Genomic DNA, 16,730 nt, shown 5'->3' on the forward strand with positions numbered 1-16,730 from the left:
AAAAAAAAAAAAAAAAAAAAAAAGCATCATCAGGCCCCACAGCCAGTGTCGAGATATAAAGAGGAAAATACACAGTGGGACTCATTATGTAGCCTCCCAGCAGTGTGCGGCGTCTCTACCACCCTGCCCACAGTCTGACACAATGCGAAGACCTCAGCCAAGCCCTCCTCTGAATACACACACTTGTTGGTGTTCTACCAAGACGGTGCTGTACAAGATGTATGTATTATGGTATCTGAGTCAGAAATGCTTGTTAGCATACACAGAAGAAGTTAATCTCCCAACCAATTATAATTTTTTTTTAAGAGGTTGTATCTAACAAATATAGTATAGTTTTTTTTTAGCAGTAAAAGTAGCTTAAGGGTACCCTGTGGATTTTTCTTTGTAAACAAACCAAAGTTATGTTTACATTCATTGTTACTCAATTAAACACATCCTTTAGGTTCTAACAACTGAAAACATTTCCTTCCACGTAAAACGTTAAAAAGCATATTTGAATATTTTTATTGCTTGGAGTTTTTTTTTTCTTGACTGTCTTTGTGGTCACACTGCTCCATTGCTTTACACGTCACATGGCACCAACTGCTGATCAGCAAAATAGCCTGATATTCATGGCAGGAGTAAAGCACCACAGGGTACTTTTAAAGACCCACTCTGAAATTATATTTTGACCATAGCCTAACTGTTGAGAATACAGTAGGGGGTGCTTCATTCTTGATTTTATCGTCTGAGTTTTTGGTGTAAGAACATTACTGTAAGTGAAAGCTAAATGTGAGATTTACATGTTTTTTTTAATATCTTTTAGTGTTTAATTGCTCCTGTAAATGCTGGTATTAAAAAGGACTTTAACTTTAGTTATGATTGTTTAGGAACTGAACAGGGAAATTGTAATAGCTGGGTAACACTTAATTGTTAGTCCTCCTAATTAGCATTTTATGTAGAATATAAATATTTAATATATACTTTATAACTTACAAGTAAGTAGTTATCAGCAGATATGGACATTTTAAGTGTTCATTAATGTGCTTAACTGTGTACTATATTGTCTTTCTTTTATTTGTCATAATCTGTTTAGACAGTAGCCTCACTTTGTAAGTGCCCACAGTGGGAGTTATAGTTGTTAACAAATACATTAATGAACACTTACATATGCTTACAACTACATTACAGTGAGTTATTAACATTTTTCATTTTTGTGTGTGTGTGTGTGTGTGTGTGTGTGTGTGTGTGTGTGTGTGTGTATGTGTGTGTATGTGCAGCGTGGTGTCAGATTTGGTATTGTGACTCATGGAATTTCCATGATATTGGTACTGACTGCCAAATTTCTGTCATTGTAACATTATGTACTGCTTATAAAAGCTAAATGGAGGGACTTAAAGGAGGTATATGTAAGTTTTGCTATTGCTACAGCGATGTTTGCCAGCATTAACATTAACACCAGGTAATTTACCAGTCTAGCAGAAATGTTGCGAGTTCACCATTAAACGTCATTCTTTTACTTGTCAAGAACTGTCTCCAGCGGTGGAAAGCAACAGCAATGTTAACTCATGTTACCATATGTCCTCTATTAAGTTAGCACGCTAACCAGCTAGCCCCAGACCGCCTCATTACTTTCCGATAGCAACTCACTATAGCCTCCAATCTGCGCTGAAGATGTAGTGCTGCTCAGAGAATGTATTACAACCTCTTGACTTGTAAGCACAACAAAGGCCAAAGCGTTTGTCAAGCAACAATCACCACCACCACTTCCAGCAAGAAACCACAATCAGCAGCAGAGAAAACTTACAAATAGCCCCTTTAGCGATCTCTGTATGAGATTATATAGGAAGATTAAAATTAGTTGGTGGTTTATTTTAAAAAATGTCAGTTCATCATGGACTTCCTCTTTACTGTATAAAAAAACATTTTCTCAGATTTTGTATGATTTAATTTAATTCAATTTGTTCAAGTAAATGTCAACAATAATGTAGGCGTTAATTTGTGTGTGTGTGTATGTGTGTGTGTGTGTGTGTGTTTCATCAATAATGTGTTTTTCCAACTGTTAACACATACTGTACATTCACCACAATGGTTCATGTGCAGTGTTTATAAATTACTGTAGAATACAGCATCTATGTCCTGAAAACGATCACTTAAAAAGCTGCTCTCATGAACTGAAATAGAATCCAATCTCTTTTTCTGTTCATGAGGGAGGCGCAGAGAAGAAGACAAATTTAGGTAGTGGAGGCTTCCTCTGAGGAGGTTAGGATTGGGACTGTGACAAAGGGATGGAACATGATATCCCTATATCCAGGCAATTTTTCTGGTATAACCTAGACTGCTCAGTTCTTCAATGCTTACACTGTGGCTTTGTGTGTCTGCAGTGCGGTGTGAGAGAATTTTAGGAAGCGCTGCCTTTGAGGAAAAAGGCAGCTTTTGCAGTGCAGTGATGTCTCATGTTGTGGCTTTGATTATGGGTACAGTTTGACAGTTTTGTGGCTTTGTGCAACATCATGAGGAACTGTCAGCTCTAGAGCAATAATACCCGAGAGGGCAACTATTATATATGAATATTTATTATATACGATCATATGTTTCACAAAATAAAGGAACATTTTATGTTCTATTTTATCACTGCCTATGTAATATTAAAAGTTTTTTTAAGTGACTGAATAGTAAGGTCTGGTTAAACCAACAATTAAAACAGCGAAATCTGGCCACAAAATCAAATCAATGTCTTCTGCTGTGTGGGTGTTGAGTTCATCTCTGGTGAACTCTAACCTGCTGTTTTGCACCGTTGACCAATAGCGGGCCGATAGTCGATGGTACAAATATGCTTTTTGAGTGAACTGAACTTTTTGTCCCGTTAGCAACCTGGCGGTTAGCTGTGCAGTGTTTTGGTGTGACCAGACATCTTTCAGCTACTGAACTGCTTCTGCTTTTTCACACTCTACATCTCAACTGTGTTTTTAAAATTCTTAATCCCTCTCTATCAGGTCAGTTGTACTTTATATGCGGCCTCTCCTCATCGTGTTGTGTTGAGTAAGTAAGGGAATGGGAATGGTGTAGCTTGAGCCTGGTTCAGCTCAACACTAAAAATGATGTTTTTCACCAATCACGTTGCTTAATTGAATCTGCTGTCTAATCCATAATCCTCATAATCCTGCGATGCAGAGTAATGCAGCTAATACATAGCGATATTATACAAGTTATCTGAAAAGTTTTCATCAGCACTTTGTAACTAGATGAGAGAAAACTGTTGACAGTACCAGAAAGCTTTCTAAGAGAGTAGCAAACAATTCTTAAATCGAAGCATATCTCTAATAGCAAAAGTAGAATATTACCAATCACAGAACTTGACCTTTGCCTATTCCTCTGATTGTTCCTGTGATTAAAAAGGTCAGAGTTATTGTTGTCGACTTGGCATAAAGAAGTGAGAAGAACCTTTAGAGCTGCAGTGCGTGTAAGCTCACCATGTGTTGCATATAATATGGGGAACTGTGTAAATAATGAACTTGAAATCCTCACCAATTCATAAAAAATCATTAACTGCAGGCGGTAGATGATGTGATTGTTTAGCATTCCCTTTCACTCGATGATATTAAAAGCCCAGTGTTTTGTGAACTCATCACAAAAAGATAACCCCCCCCCCAAAAAAAACCTGCTGCTTTGGAATGAAGGGTTGTGTATTTTTTTTTTTTTTTTTTTTTTAAATGGCATTATTAAATAAAGCACATCATCCAATTATCAAAGTGCATGAGTAAATTACAGACGGCCTCAGAGGGGAATCGCTAAAGTAGAAGAGAAATTTTATCAAGGAAATTTAAATTAAATTTCCCTTTGTTTTCATTACCCCTACTGTCAAACTTGAAATGCAAACTGTTAGCTGTTTAGATATGACTTTTTTCCAATTTCAGTATTATTTAACCTCACACTCACACTGCAGAGGACATACCAATTTACTCAAAATACCATAACAGCCAGTTATCAGTCCTTTTTCTCCAAAAATGTATTCTCTTTTTCAAGTGCCCTTTTCATGCCTCACATCTTAACGTAACAATTCCCTTTATTATTGTTTGCTTTATTACTTTTGAATGATGAGAGACTTGTGTTTGTGTATCCTCAGCTAACACCACTTTTCTTTCTCCTTCTTTTTCATTGACTTGCTTTTTTTATTCTTTTTGAGCAGAATATTAGAAAAGCAGCAGTGCAGTTAGTAAGCAGATCATCCATTAAATAGAAGGTCTATGATAATAATAAGCACTACCCATGCTGAGGTGCCCTCAAGCAAGGCACTGAATCGCTCCGAGCTGTGAGCTCACAGTTCTGCTCTCTGATCTCCGTGTAGAAGATTAAAGGAAAGAGGGTTTTGCCTTCAGAGGCCAACAAGCCCAGCACAGTCTTTCCATGTTCAAGGCTTCTGTGTAGGTTAACCAAGAAAATCTCGTCCATCTCTTTTTATCAGCTCCAGCCTTAACAAGTGTAAGGTGAGCACTGGAGGTCTGCCAAGTGGACCCTCCTCCTTCTGAGCCAAACTCCCAGTCTCACTGCACGCTGGCAGGTTGAGGACATGTTCAAACTCAGTCAGCTACGTTTGAAAAAGACTTCTCCCATCCATAGCCCCCCCCCCCAAAATAAACAACAACATTGCTTTCCTTGTACTATGAGGTATTGTATTGCTGCTCACATCCTTGATGTAATGACTAACTTTGAGCACCCATACAGCAGATCTCACAAGGGATGTAAACCTGTATTTATATTCATGCTGTCAGAGGATTTCACAGCCATGAATTTGTGATTTAATAGATGTCAGTGCTGAAGTGCCCAAATTTCCGATGGTTAACAGGTAGTATTTATGAACCACGGACAAATTACCACTTTACTTTCTGCTCATGCAGTTGTCTGACAACAGAATCAGAAAAATGTCATTGACAACAACTAAATTGCATGTTCTGCTATACTGAAACACAATGAAAGTGATCATGGAGAGTAGGGGGGTGGCAGAACTGAGTTTTTGTTTGCTACTGAAAACTAAAAGTTGTGGAAGAAGAAGAAGAAATTCTGTTTTGTGTGTCAGTAACAGCAGTGAGCCTTTCACAAACAACCTTCAGCTGTAAACATGGCCATGTCTTTCAGTTATCTGCTAAATGGACAGTGTTAGATGTGGTGCCACAGTCATGGCTGAGGGGACTGTGTAGCTCCTTGCTAAACCATAATAAGCTGGGAGGCTCAACATGTGGGTCTGTGAGTGACAGGAGTCATGTCGGGTAGATTGTCTTTATTCTGCATGCGACGAAGTTGGAAGAATAAAGTGGCAGTGCAAGACAGGCCAAGGCCTGGTCATTAGTTTCAGCAACTCACCTCTGCAAATTATATGTAGTAGCCTCAGACTGAGGAGCTAACTGGGGTTAATGAACCAGCAGGAAGTGATTTACATTGATCTTAACCAGCTCTTATTGATGCCTTTCTTCCTCAGTGGTGTCTGGGTACGCAGACAACAAGTTCCTCTGTATCATGAAGATATGTCTGTTGGTAGCTCCCCATTCATGTAACCCTTTCAGCACCGGCCCGTAACGTGAAGAACACCTTATGCAGAACTTAAGTATTAATCCCCTTTAAACTCCAAACTTGGTAAAATGCTGAAAGAGACATCTCATTGAATAATATACAAGTCTAGGGTAAAGTATGATTCTAACTCTCTCTCTCTAATAACTACGGAGAGGCTAAAGGAACAATCCTGGCTTTAATAACCCAAAGTGATGTTACTACAGAAATATGTGAATTATCTTATTAATTGTTCAGCATATACTATGGAAAAACACACATTTCTTCAGTTTGAACTTTGTATTAACTGAATGCAGGAATCCCACGTCGAGCACAACCCCGATATGAAAAATATAAAAGAAAAACCAAAAGACGTGGGTAGTTTTAGTGGGTTTAGTGTTTTACCAGTTTGTTTTAACCTCAGTGCACTTTTTAAGTTTAATTTGTTCTTTAAGCAAGCTTGCATTAAGGTTCGTTGGCGCGCTTAATGGTGGAGCTCACGGAAAAACAAACGGTTGTATGGAGTGAGAATGAATCCTGCCAAGTCTGCAGCAAACACCTGTCGTCACACTCATCTCGGTCAGCAGCAGCAACAGCAGCAACAGCAGCAGCAACAGCAGCAGCAGCAGCAGTAACAGTAACGAGCCGCAGCAGCAGCAGCAGCAGCAGCAGCAGCAGCAGCACCAGCAGTAACGAGCCGCAGCAGCAGCAGCAGTAACAGTAACGAGCTGCAGCAGCAGCAGCAGTAACAGTAACGAGCCGCAGCAGCAGCAGCAGTAACGAGCAGCAGGAACCATATAACGGGAATCACACCCTGTCTGAAACAGTAGCAGGCCGTCGTCGGTAATGAACAAGATTCAGAACATCTCATAGAACATAGATTTACTGTAAATTAAATCACTTTCTAAATAATTATGAAAAATCGAATGTCAAATCCTATTATAGACGCACAAAAATACGTTCAGTAAATTCTAATGCACCTCAACATCAACCAAACAGGAATTGTATCTCATCAATAACTGGCAATAATACCCATTTTCCTTTTAAGATAAAAAAAAACAAAAAAACAAAACAAAACAACTAATGATGTAAATCAGGTCATTACGTTCGGGATTTCAGTTCTGCTTGCTTTAGGGACAGAGTTCTGTTCAAAATGACATGTTTATTTATCAGGAAACGCGCTCCAAGCACATATACAGTCAGAAATGCAAGGAGAGAGGACGAGCAACTGCAAATTGTGTTCTTTATACTGTAAATCGCTGCAGCAACATGTCTGACCAGCTGGTCTACTCCTCTGACAATGCAAACTACTATACAGAGAGTTAACTAGTGGAAACGCATTTAACATCTTTGATCTGGCAGTGATTTGCTCCATTAAAATGTTCATGTATTCACACTTACAATAGCAATTGAACTTGGGGCTAAGGCCTGCCATCTCTGTTTGTTTGCCATTTGTTACACCTTCTCCAATGCATGAAATTAGCATGAATCAATAGATTTTATATTCAAATGATAATGTGAACATGTGGTAGTCCTGCTCATGAGCAGCATTTCAATAAAAATGGCTTCTCCTCAGCTTTTCTGAGTGTGCTCTTGGTTTTTTTTTTTTTTTTTAGCTCAGGCATTGGGCTGGTAAAATCATGTGTGTGGGTGTAAAAATAATAGAGAGATCAGTTCTGAAATAAATATATTTCTAGCTGCCCTCCACCTCATCTCTGCAGCATTTTAGATCAGGCCAGGTTTGACTGGAGGGGTTGTCCATTCTCACTAAATCTGAGGGGACATGAACACTTATGCCTTCTTTAAATTTAAAATGTAGTCATGCTTCAGCTCAGTGCACACATATTGTTCCTTTTCTGAGAGGTCCAGCAGCTGATATGAGCCTGTGTCATATATTCTAGTGGAATCTTTCAGCGATATCCCATTTCTCATTTAGCAGTAAATGACAAAACGATCTCTTGGATCATTTCAATTCAGCTGTGAGCGAGTCTGTCCAATGGATTTTAGAGCCTGCTCTCCTTCGCTAAGCGGGGAAATTTATTCCATGGTTTGGTGCGTCTGTCTGAGCTGTAGAAATCGTCACTCTGCGGTGCCGGAAAAATGAATCGTGACATGTCAAAAGATATAACATTATTGCTGAATAAATGCTGTAAAACTTACCAGGAAGAAATAAGTCCTATACCCTGGTTTCTAGATCCAATGAATCACAGGTATCACACGAGCATAACTGAAAAATCTAACAGACATTTCCTTCATTGAAATGAAAGGAATTTCAATTAAATCTGAAAACACGCTAAATTTAAGTTAAACAAAAAATATTGAATTTGATTTGCTTCCTATCACTGGAATCCTAACATTTCACATGTACTCTTTGGTACTTTATCCCTCACTGTGAGGTCACCATCCAGTCAGGCATCTCAAACATCAATAATCTGTCACATGGGGCGTCGCCGCAGTCCTCGCTGCAGCTGGCCCCCGGTTCGACTCCCGCATCGGACGGCCCTTTCCTGCGTTTCATTCCCCCTCTACTGTCCTGTCCATTAAAGGCACAAAAAGCCCCCCCCCCAAAAAAAATCTGTCACATCTGAAATGTCAAGCATTTCCCATGAGTAGTCCTGGTGAGAATTCCAGCCAAAATGACATATTATTCTCCAATTTTTCATTTTTCTTCAGCACAAATGTTTTATTTAAAAAAAAAATATATATACATTTTTAAAATGTTGCTCTTTCTGCGACTGCCTCTTCACATGATCAGCAAATATGACAAGTCAAACCTTACTGCTCAACTTGTACCGCTGAAATCATACATCTAAAAGGAGCACAACATGACGACCTGTCACTGCGTGTGAGACCATGACAGACATTTGAAGTTGTAAAGTCTGTAAAGATGAATGAGGTGAATATTCCTTCAAAAGGCAGATGATGTTCCTGAGGCAAGCTGAATTTACATTTCAGAAGACGCTCCACTCCTTCTCAATGCTAATGCTGCTCATGTAGTTCTCAATCTGTGCAATTACACGACAATCACAGGAACAGTGAATGCCTACTGAGCCTGCACCATCATAACGTCTCAACTGTAATGTGCTGTCCGATGCGAAATGAAGGCATGCCACCCTGACTCAGCTGGCAGTCTGATATCCTGTGCTTGCTGGGATGGAGTGGAAGAGAAATGTGTGATTCAGTGCTTTTCAATAAGCATTTGCACGTGCCTTCCTTCACTTTCACGCAGTAACACACAGCACCATACGTCACACTAATGGCCACTTGGAGAGTAAAGCGGGCTGTTTCCAAGGGAGGCAGAATAGGGAAGCAAGAGGTCTGATAATTTAGAATAAGGAATGAGGATTAAAGAGAGGTTATTTTCATAAATAAGGCCATAAACTTCAAACACCGATTGGTCCAACGTTGTTTACTTACACTTAATATTCCATGTGCATTGTGCAGAGGAAATGATAAAAGCTTACGGTTCATTTTGAAGAGATATGCCCTTTAAAAGTACAACGTTGTCCTTTCTCTCCCTTTGAAAGCTTGATCTCAAAGAGCTCAGCTCAAGACTTACGATTTGATCAACTGTAAAAGTGCAAAGTAGTTTCTGACAGTTTGAGTCAAATAAAACCAGAGGTACAGTCTCCAAACTCAGACAGGAAAGTACAACATGTGGGGCAGCAGAATGGTACAGCAGCAAACACACTCCGGCAACAGTTTTTTAACCGTGGACCACAGTTGGCAACGTTTCCAGGTGGAAAAATTGTGTCACTTTTGTAGTAGTCGCAAGTAATTGCCAGACCTATCTGCACTGTGGAGAATGGTCTGGCTGTACCTATTATCATTCTGCTATCGGGGGAAAAACACTGGTTTATTTGCATTTCTTTAAACCAATCATAATGTCATTAACTGTGTGATCCTTGATCAAAACGTGACATTTTCATCTTGTGGGTTGCTGGCTCGGAGATTGTTGTTGTTTCCCACGGTGAAGGGGATATTGAAAGCGGTAACAGGCAAGGGAAGCCGGTGAGTCAGACTACAGTTGTAGTGAGTGGTACATGTCCACTGGTTTTCTACTGTCTCCTGTCTACGTTGTCCCTTCTCGGAGTAGAGTGGGAGTTACCAGCAACTGACACTGGCTGAATTGGTCATCCCTAACTGGGTGAAGCAGTTTCCCAAAGATTGTGTAATAATGAAACTATTCTTTACACTATAGGTGTATTTGGTTACACTGCATTTTCTAAAAGAGAGAAGAAGAAGATGGCTCTGTACCATACTTGTATATATGGTTCTGTAAACAGCTTTTGTGCTCCAACATGAACAACTCTTTCCTGTACAAGCTTTGTTGTCTCAGTTTCTCACTGGTTACACTTTGCCAGCCATTTTATTACTTGTTGATGAAAAGTGAAAGCTTTACCAGAGGAGTTAAGAGGAACACCCGAGTGCGCCATTAGCTTTGGTCTCCACTTCTCATTTAGGGATTCACAGTGTAGGTTCAGCGTGGCCTTCGGGTCCTTTGAAGGATGCTCCCTCGCAGGATACAACTCTTATTGTGGGACACAGGTTACTCTATATGCTGCAATACATAATACAATCCTATTTTGTACTTAACGGGAATGTTGTTAGAACGTGTGTTAGGCAAATGCAATATGACCACGGTCACGACTAGAATTAGAAGCCTCTGGCATTGCTGTATTTACTCTGTATTTTGGGACGTGCATCATGGATGTTTTAACCTACGAATTATGGAAGTAGTCTTACATTTTTTAAATACTTTTAAATATCTTTTACATTTTATCAGAGTATAAATTTCAGTATCAAAATTTGCTAAAATGGCTGGACTGAAAGATGTGGTTAAAATAGAAAATAGGAAATAAAAGATTGTCCTCATTCTTGCTTTTCGATAAAGTTCCAGAAAGAAGAATGAAGTAGCACTTTATTGTCTCTCAGCCAAAATTCACTGGTACTTCTTTAATCCTCGCCTGAATGGCAGCTCAGAGTATTAAAAGTGAATAACAAGAAAGATGCTTCTGTAATGCAATGAGTTTGAGTAATAGCAGCCCTTCGGGGGATGATTACATGTTACAAATCTGAACCATTTTTTCACGGACAGACATATAATGATTGTTCATCAGTCTGTTGGATTTAGATGGATTTAGATGGTTTTTTACTCAAAAACAACCTAAGAGGAGATAAGGCTTTTTGTGATGTGGTAATCGGTACAATACCGTGGGGATGTTGAGCCTTATATCCACTCTGTCCCTCTCCATTAGTCTTGCAGGTCCAGTCAGACACCTTCTCATTGGCTGTGAATATGTAATACAGCCTTGTCATATCCCATATTAAACAGCCAGGCACAAGCTAATCAATTACCCGCTACATTATAGATGCAAGACGCCTCACTCTAATGCAGCTGCAATCTCAGAGTGGCACGCATCTTGTTCGATAGGAAGGTGCTGGTTTTGCTTATAGCTGAAATCTTTGGTTGGATTTGTGGATTTGATGTTGGTTGTGTGTGTGGAAGGATGATTCAGCATGCAGCCCTAAAGCTAGTATTTAAATTCTTTAATCCAGTTGTTTTTGGTCAAGTGTTTGTCAAAGACTTTCTTTCTTTTCTTTTTTAATTTTGTAATATATGAAGTACGTTATTAATACTATTAATGTGGGATATACAAGAGGTATTCTGGCTTCACAGGGCAATAATTTCTTATTATTTTGCGAGATTTAATCAGTGATTTCTCTGATCCACAGCCCGGTTTTTTCCTTTCGCATTTCAACCTGCTTACAGAGCACGATGTGAATACTAAGTGTGATGTGTAGTGTTTCCCTGTTGTAGCCTCATTACACCATTCTAAATTGCACACCTGTCAACAAGAGGCCACAGGGGCAACGGAAAGAAAAATAACAAATATTTTGTTCATTAATTCACCACAGGTAGTACCCCCCCCCCCCAAAAGACTGCGATGCATGTCTGAGAGGACTGCATCATGACAAGGCTCTTATCATTGTAATCATATACTCTGTGACTGAGTGTCCCTCTGAGGTTCCTCATGCGGCTGCTGAGCCCGGCACTGTGTAAATCAAAGGGTCTTATTAACTGCGCGGTAAAGTTTGTATTTCTTTCTTCCCAGCCACAATGTTTGGTAGCCCTCTGTCACACTGCCTGATAAATTACAAACCCTTACACCGCAGTCACATCTGGGGCCGCGAGCTCCTGCCCCGGCATAACTTAATATGACCATCTGGTGTGGATAGAGACCAAGCGCATATTGCACTGATGCTACATTAGGATGCAGGGGACGCGACTCGCGCCTTGTGACAGACCAGATGACCTGCAGATGACTCTTATGCAAAGCGAACATGCGATGTCTTTTGTAGAAACGTAATTAAATGACAGGGAACCATTAAGCGCGCACAGATCCTAATGACTTCTGCTGGCTCCCTTTTCAAATTGCATGTTTTCCCATGGACATAGGACACTGTTGCAGATACTAGATAACACAAGATAACATCATGCGCAGTTTTTGTGATTTCCCATGAATACTTCTTCACTGTAAATGTGCTGAAAATGTCATTCGGTGCAGTATTGCCTCTTTAATGGCATTTGCTCATTAACTTTGCTTATGCATTCAGCCAAGTAATTGAATTCCCTTTGGTTGTGAAGTAGTTTGTTTCTATATCCAGACCTCCCTCCATACCTTTGTGCAGCCGCACAGTAAAGCAATTAACTTGCGTAATCTCAACCGCTGGCTTTTGCTTCATAAAATGGCTGTGAAAGACAAAGTTAATTTCTGTGGGTGGTTTAATTTGATTCAGGGTGGTCAGTGTGTTTTCATTTGTGATGTGTTTGTGGTATGGATTTTCCTTCTTATATATTCAAGCAAGCTGCTGCGTTGCTGAAATATAAAAGGTTTTTCTTTCTTCTTTGATTTTACTGTTACTGTCTTTCTATGGACTCGTTATGTTGGATGTATTTTATAACATGGCAATGGGAAATGATACATTCACGTTTTCCCTATAGAGGCCTATGGCGTCTAATTTAAAAAGTCAGCTCTCATGCCATGAATCTGCATTCAAAAGCATCAAAGAAGGGTATATGAAGAAAACTGGGACTGACTGATTGCTCTCTTTATGTCCTCAAGGAGGTAAAGTAAGTAGAGAAGGTATAGTCAGTCAGTTTTTATTATTATTTCATTTGGAAAGGAAAATCAGACAAGTAAGTACAGACACATGGATGGTACGGAGGAGCGTTCTTTTACTAAAATATAGCCAAATATATGCAGTTGAAATGTAATAAATGTACATTGCTCTGGCCAGATTACTGTGTCTATTAGCAGTCACAACATGTAGACCATGTGTCTTTCTACATTTATTTTCCTACCATGTGTAAATTATGGACAGGAATCATCATCAAACGGTAGACGTGCTCTTTAGTAGGTTTGCATATCACAAATAAAAAGGAAATCAAATAATGTGACAGCCTGTAGGAGGCTTTGCACACAGTATAGGGTGTTAAAATGGATGTTCACCCAAACACCCATCTTAAAATGATTACCTGCATTCCTGATGCACACAGGAGACATGCTATGAGACATTTACTTGACAGAAAATCAGGACAAAAGGCTCCTAGACAAATGTCCAGGTTTGGAGAATGGAGAACAGGGGGTTAAAAAAAAAAGAAAAAGTGGACAGGGACACATTTCCTGTATGTTGTGGAGGCAGTTTGGCAACAGATAAATTACACAAGCCCTCCTCTTGGTTACGCTGTCATGGCAGAGTGGTGAAACCATCCATTAGCTCTTCGTTACCTGTCAGCCTGTTGCCTCATGCTGACAGGATTTATGCCCCACAAGACATATCTGAGCGCAGCTAGCAGCGCCAACATGCATAGTCATTAGGACTTTCTAGTACTGGGGAGGTGGTGAATGAATGACAATGTGCACGCATTCACACACACACACACAAACACACACACACACAAACACACACACACTCATTAAAAGTCAGGTCGAAAATTGGTAAACAAAATTGTGTTTCCTTTAATTCAAATGCAGCCTCTCAGCAAATCCAAAGGCCTATCAGTGATGGAGTAGTTTTGCGATCTGTAACTTTTGAGCAGAGGTTCCTGAGAGTCTGATTAGAATTTGGATGACACAGATTTGAGGAAAAGTAAGAGATTATGGTGTGATCACACCATTATAATAATGGGTGCATGGGGCAGTCTTGCAGAGGGATTGGTGGCCTCTTTTCATCTGCTCTTGATCTCCTGCAACCATTTGAAAGCGTTATGATTAATGACCTTCCTGTACATGCCCGGCAGGTCTGCATGTAGCTTCCTGTGCATGCTGACCTGTCTGCAGGTCTGTACCGACTCCAGCTGACCTCATTGTTCTCTTGGCTGACTGACTTCCTCTGCCTCTCCAACTTCTCTCTCTGTCTTGCCTGGTTACCTAACCCAAACCAAACAGCTAGGATCCCTGGATGATGTGTGTTTTCATTCTCCAAACAGCCAGAAGGCTGTGCAGATATTGTCAGTGAGCTCTAAGGCACAGAGCAGAGCAGGGCTGTCTCTGCAGAGATTGCACTATAGCGCTTGCTTAAGGCCATGACAGCAGAATGACATTATGCAGAATGGAGGCTGCATTATGCTCATGTGTTATGACCTTTTTTGCCTCAGAGCAGCATTATGAAGAAAATGAAAATATATCGATCTTCTCGACAGGAGCTTGTGCTCACAGCTTTTTAACAGGTTCATAAGTATAGCTTGATGACACAGAGTGGCATTGTCTTTGAGTGCACAGGCAGGTTGGAAAGGTTTCGCGTATTCTGTGGGTTTTGGAGTTTAATACACTTGTTTTTCCTTCTATAGGTCTATTTTTTGAAGAAAATCAATCCAGTGCTTCCTCTACCATTAGTGGGCAGGGCCCCAACACATTTCAACCACCCACTCACTAATCCTCATCATCAATCATTCAAACGCGCTATAAGGGGTGTGTGTTATTAAAATTAATTGAAAACTGTTTCACCTCTCAAAGCAAATGCTTTCCTAACACTCTTACCTAGCTTGAGTAATTTAACTTTTACTACAAAGCAAACACCACTGAAGTGCACTCTCTCTTATTGCAATAAAACACTCATACATAACACAAATTGCAGGTTTTAATAGAGTGGTCCATAGTGCCCTTGTTTATTTAAATCATTCATGCACAAAAACATGCTTTTGTATTAATCTGAACCTAATATAAACTCTTCCAGTAATGTTTATCCTAAATGTAGCAATATAAAATAAATTCAGCAAGCTCAGGACACCCTGGTGGCCTTGAGACTATCAGCTATAGAGCATCCCCCTGGGTCATTCCTCATCTCTCTCCTTCATTCCCTGTGATCTCTCAATTGTTCACAGTGTAATACAGGTGTAAAATGCCTCCAAAAGTAATAAAAGTTATAAAAAGAAAAACAATTCCGTGCCCTTTATCGTTGGGATTTTGCAGTGAGTCATGAGCCTGGTGGAAGTCAGCCAGAAAAGACAACAATTTCATCTAACACAACATGTGTTATTCCAATGCAGCCTCGTGGCCAACACGCTGTACATCAGCCTGGGCTGCCGCTCAGCAGGAAGACTCAACATATCGACAAATCAAAAGACATATATATATATATATTTAAAATGAAATAACAGAGTGTGATAAGGCTTAAACACTGTATTCTGAGGGTATCTGAAATAAAAGTCCAGATTCATTAGGCACACCACAACCAAGAACCCATGCAGGGATTAAGAGTTATAAACCCACTGAAAATACTTTAAAATAAAGGATTACATGTTGACAAGATGTCCCATTGCTAAAAAATCAGGAAAAGCACAAGGGTGGTAGGGGCATGTCCTTCGTCAGATTACCATCTTTGTGTAAATTCAGGAAGGCTTCCTCTGTGTCCACATCATTTTCCTGATTTACCCCCCATCTCTGATTTAAATGTTCAATTTAATATTGAACTCTTTTTTTTTTTTGACAAAACAGTATATTGTTAACCTTGATTTTTTTTTTTTTTTTTCATTTATTTTTCGTGTTCCTTGCTGATGCTGGCTCATCCCTCAAACAGGATGATGTGTGAAGGATGCATCTTAATTGCTCTTACAGAAACCGTGGCCTCAATCTGCGACTTCTTTTCATCACAGACACGGTGGAAAATAAATCTCTAATCCTAGTCTTGTCTTCGTTGTTGGGGAAGATCAACTGCAAATGAGTGTTTGCGTATCTGTATGTTAGAGGTTAAAGTGGCCATAACAAACCAACTTTAATATTGTGAAGCGCACTGATATTTCTTTCTGTGGATCAGGACTGAGAATCTGTATGCAGATGTACGAGTGTCTATTCTCTTTTGCCGCAGGCGTTGCAGTTCCATGTGAGGAATGTTGCATGGAGCGTGAAATAGTTTCATAAAGCTTTAGGGAGGAGGTGCGTTTGATTCATAACTATTTCACATCTGAAATGAAGAGTACTTTCAACCGTAGCTTTTTTTTAATGCCATCTGTTGTTTAGATGCCAAAATGTAGGGATCTGCATATCTCAAAACTAATGAGAAACTAATGGGCCATCGCAAAAAGTCCATGAATACGAGCTGTGACATTACGTAGAAGCAAATGATCCTGCATGTGGCGACTCGTCTATGTTTTGTTTCCCATTACACAAATGCCTTTCTCTTTCTCAATGAACGCATATTCTTTTCCCCACCCAGTCGACTCGAAAATCACATCTACCTGTGCACGGACTGGAGTGCACAAGGCAAAACTTCTTCTTTCATTTTTCCGAATAAAATCTGCCTCAATCCACCTGTTTGTCTCCAGAGCTACTTCAGCAATGATCAAACCTTTACAAAAACTATAGGAAATCAATGCACGGACTTGTTACACCTTTTGTTGTGTATGATTGGCCCAGAGGGATGTTGTTGGGTGTTGTGAGTATATGACATGTTAAGGATTGAGGGATTTGACTAAAGCTGTCAACTGTACTGTTTGTAGGATGAGTGTCTTTTCTGAAGTTGCAATTAATTTGAACTTGTTTACTGTGAATTAATGGTTCTCCATTTTGGAAAATACGCCTCTTCACTTTCTTGCTGAGCGTTACATGAGAAGCTTGATACCAGTCTAATGTCTTTGTGACAATATATATGAAGATTCAGACTCGTGACATGTGCCAGGATGCCACTTGCACACATAACCCCCC

The 16,730-nt window shown here is 39.8% G+C and overlaps 1 protein-coding gene across 1 annotated transcript in view; it reads left to right on the forward strand.

Moving 5' to 3' along the window:
* Window positions 1–16,730, forward strand: part of syndig1l (synapse differentiation inducing 1-like) — a 68,086-nt gene that overhangs the window by 39,741 nt on the left and 11,615 nt on the right. The window lies entirely within an intron of this gene.

This window comes from Seriola lalandi, unplaced genomic scaffold, assembly GCF_002814215.2.
Source record: "Seriola lalandi dorsalis isolate HSWRI2012SDOR001 ecotype SW California unplaced genomic scaffold, Sedor1 jcf7180002054901, whole genome shotgun sequence".
In the NCBI taxonomy this organism is placed as follows: Eukaryota; Metazoa; Chordata; class Actinopteri; order Carangiformes; family Carangidae; genus Seriola; species Seriola lalandi.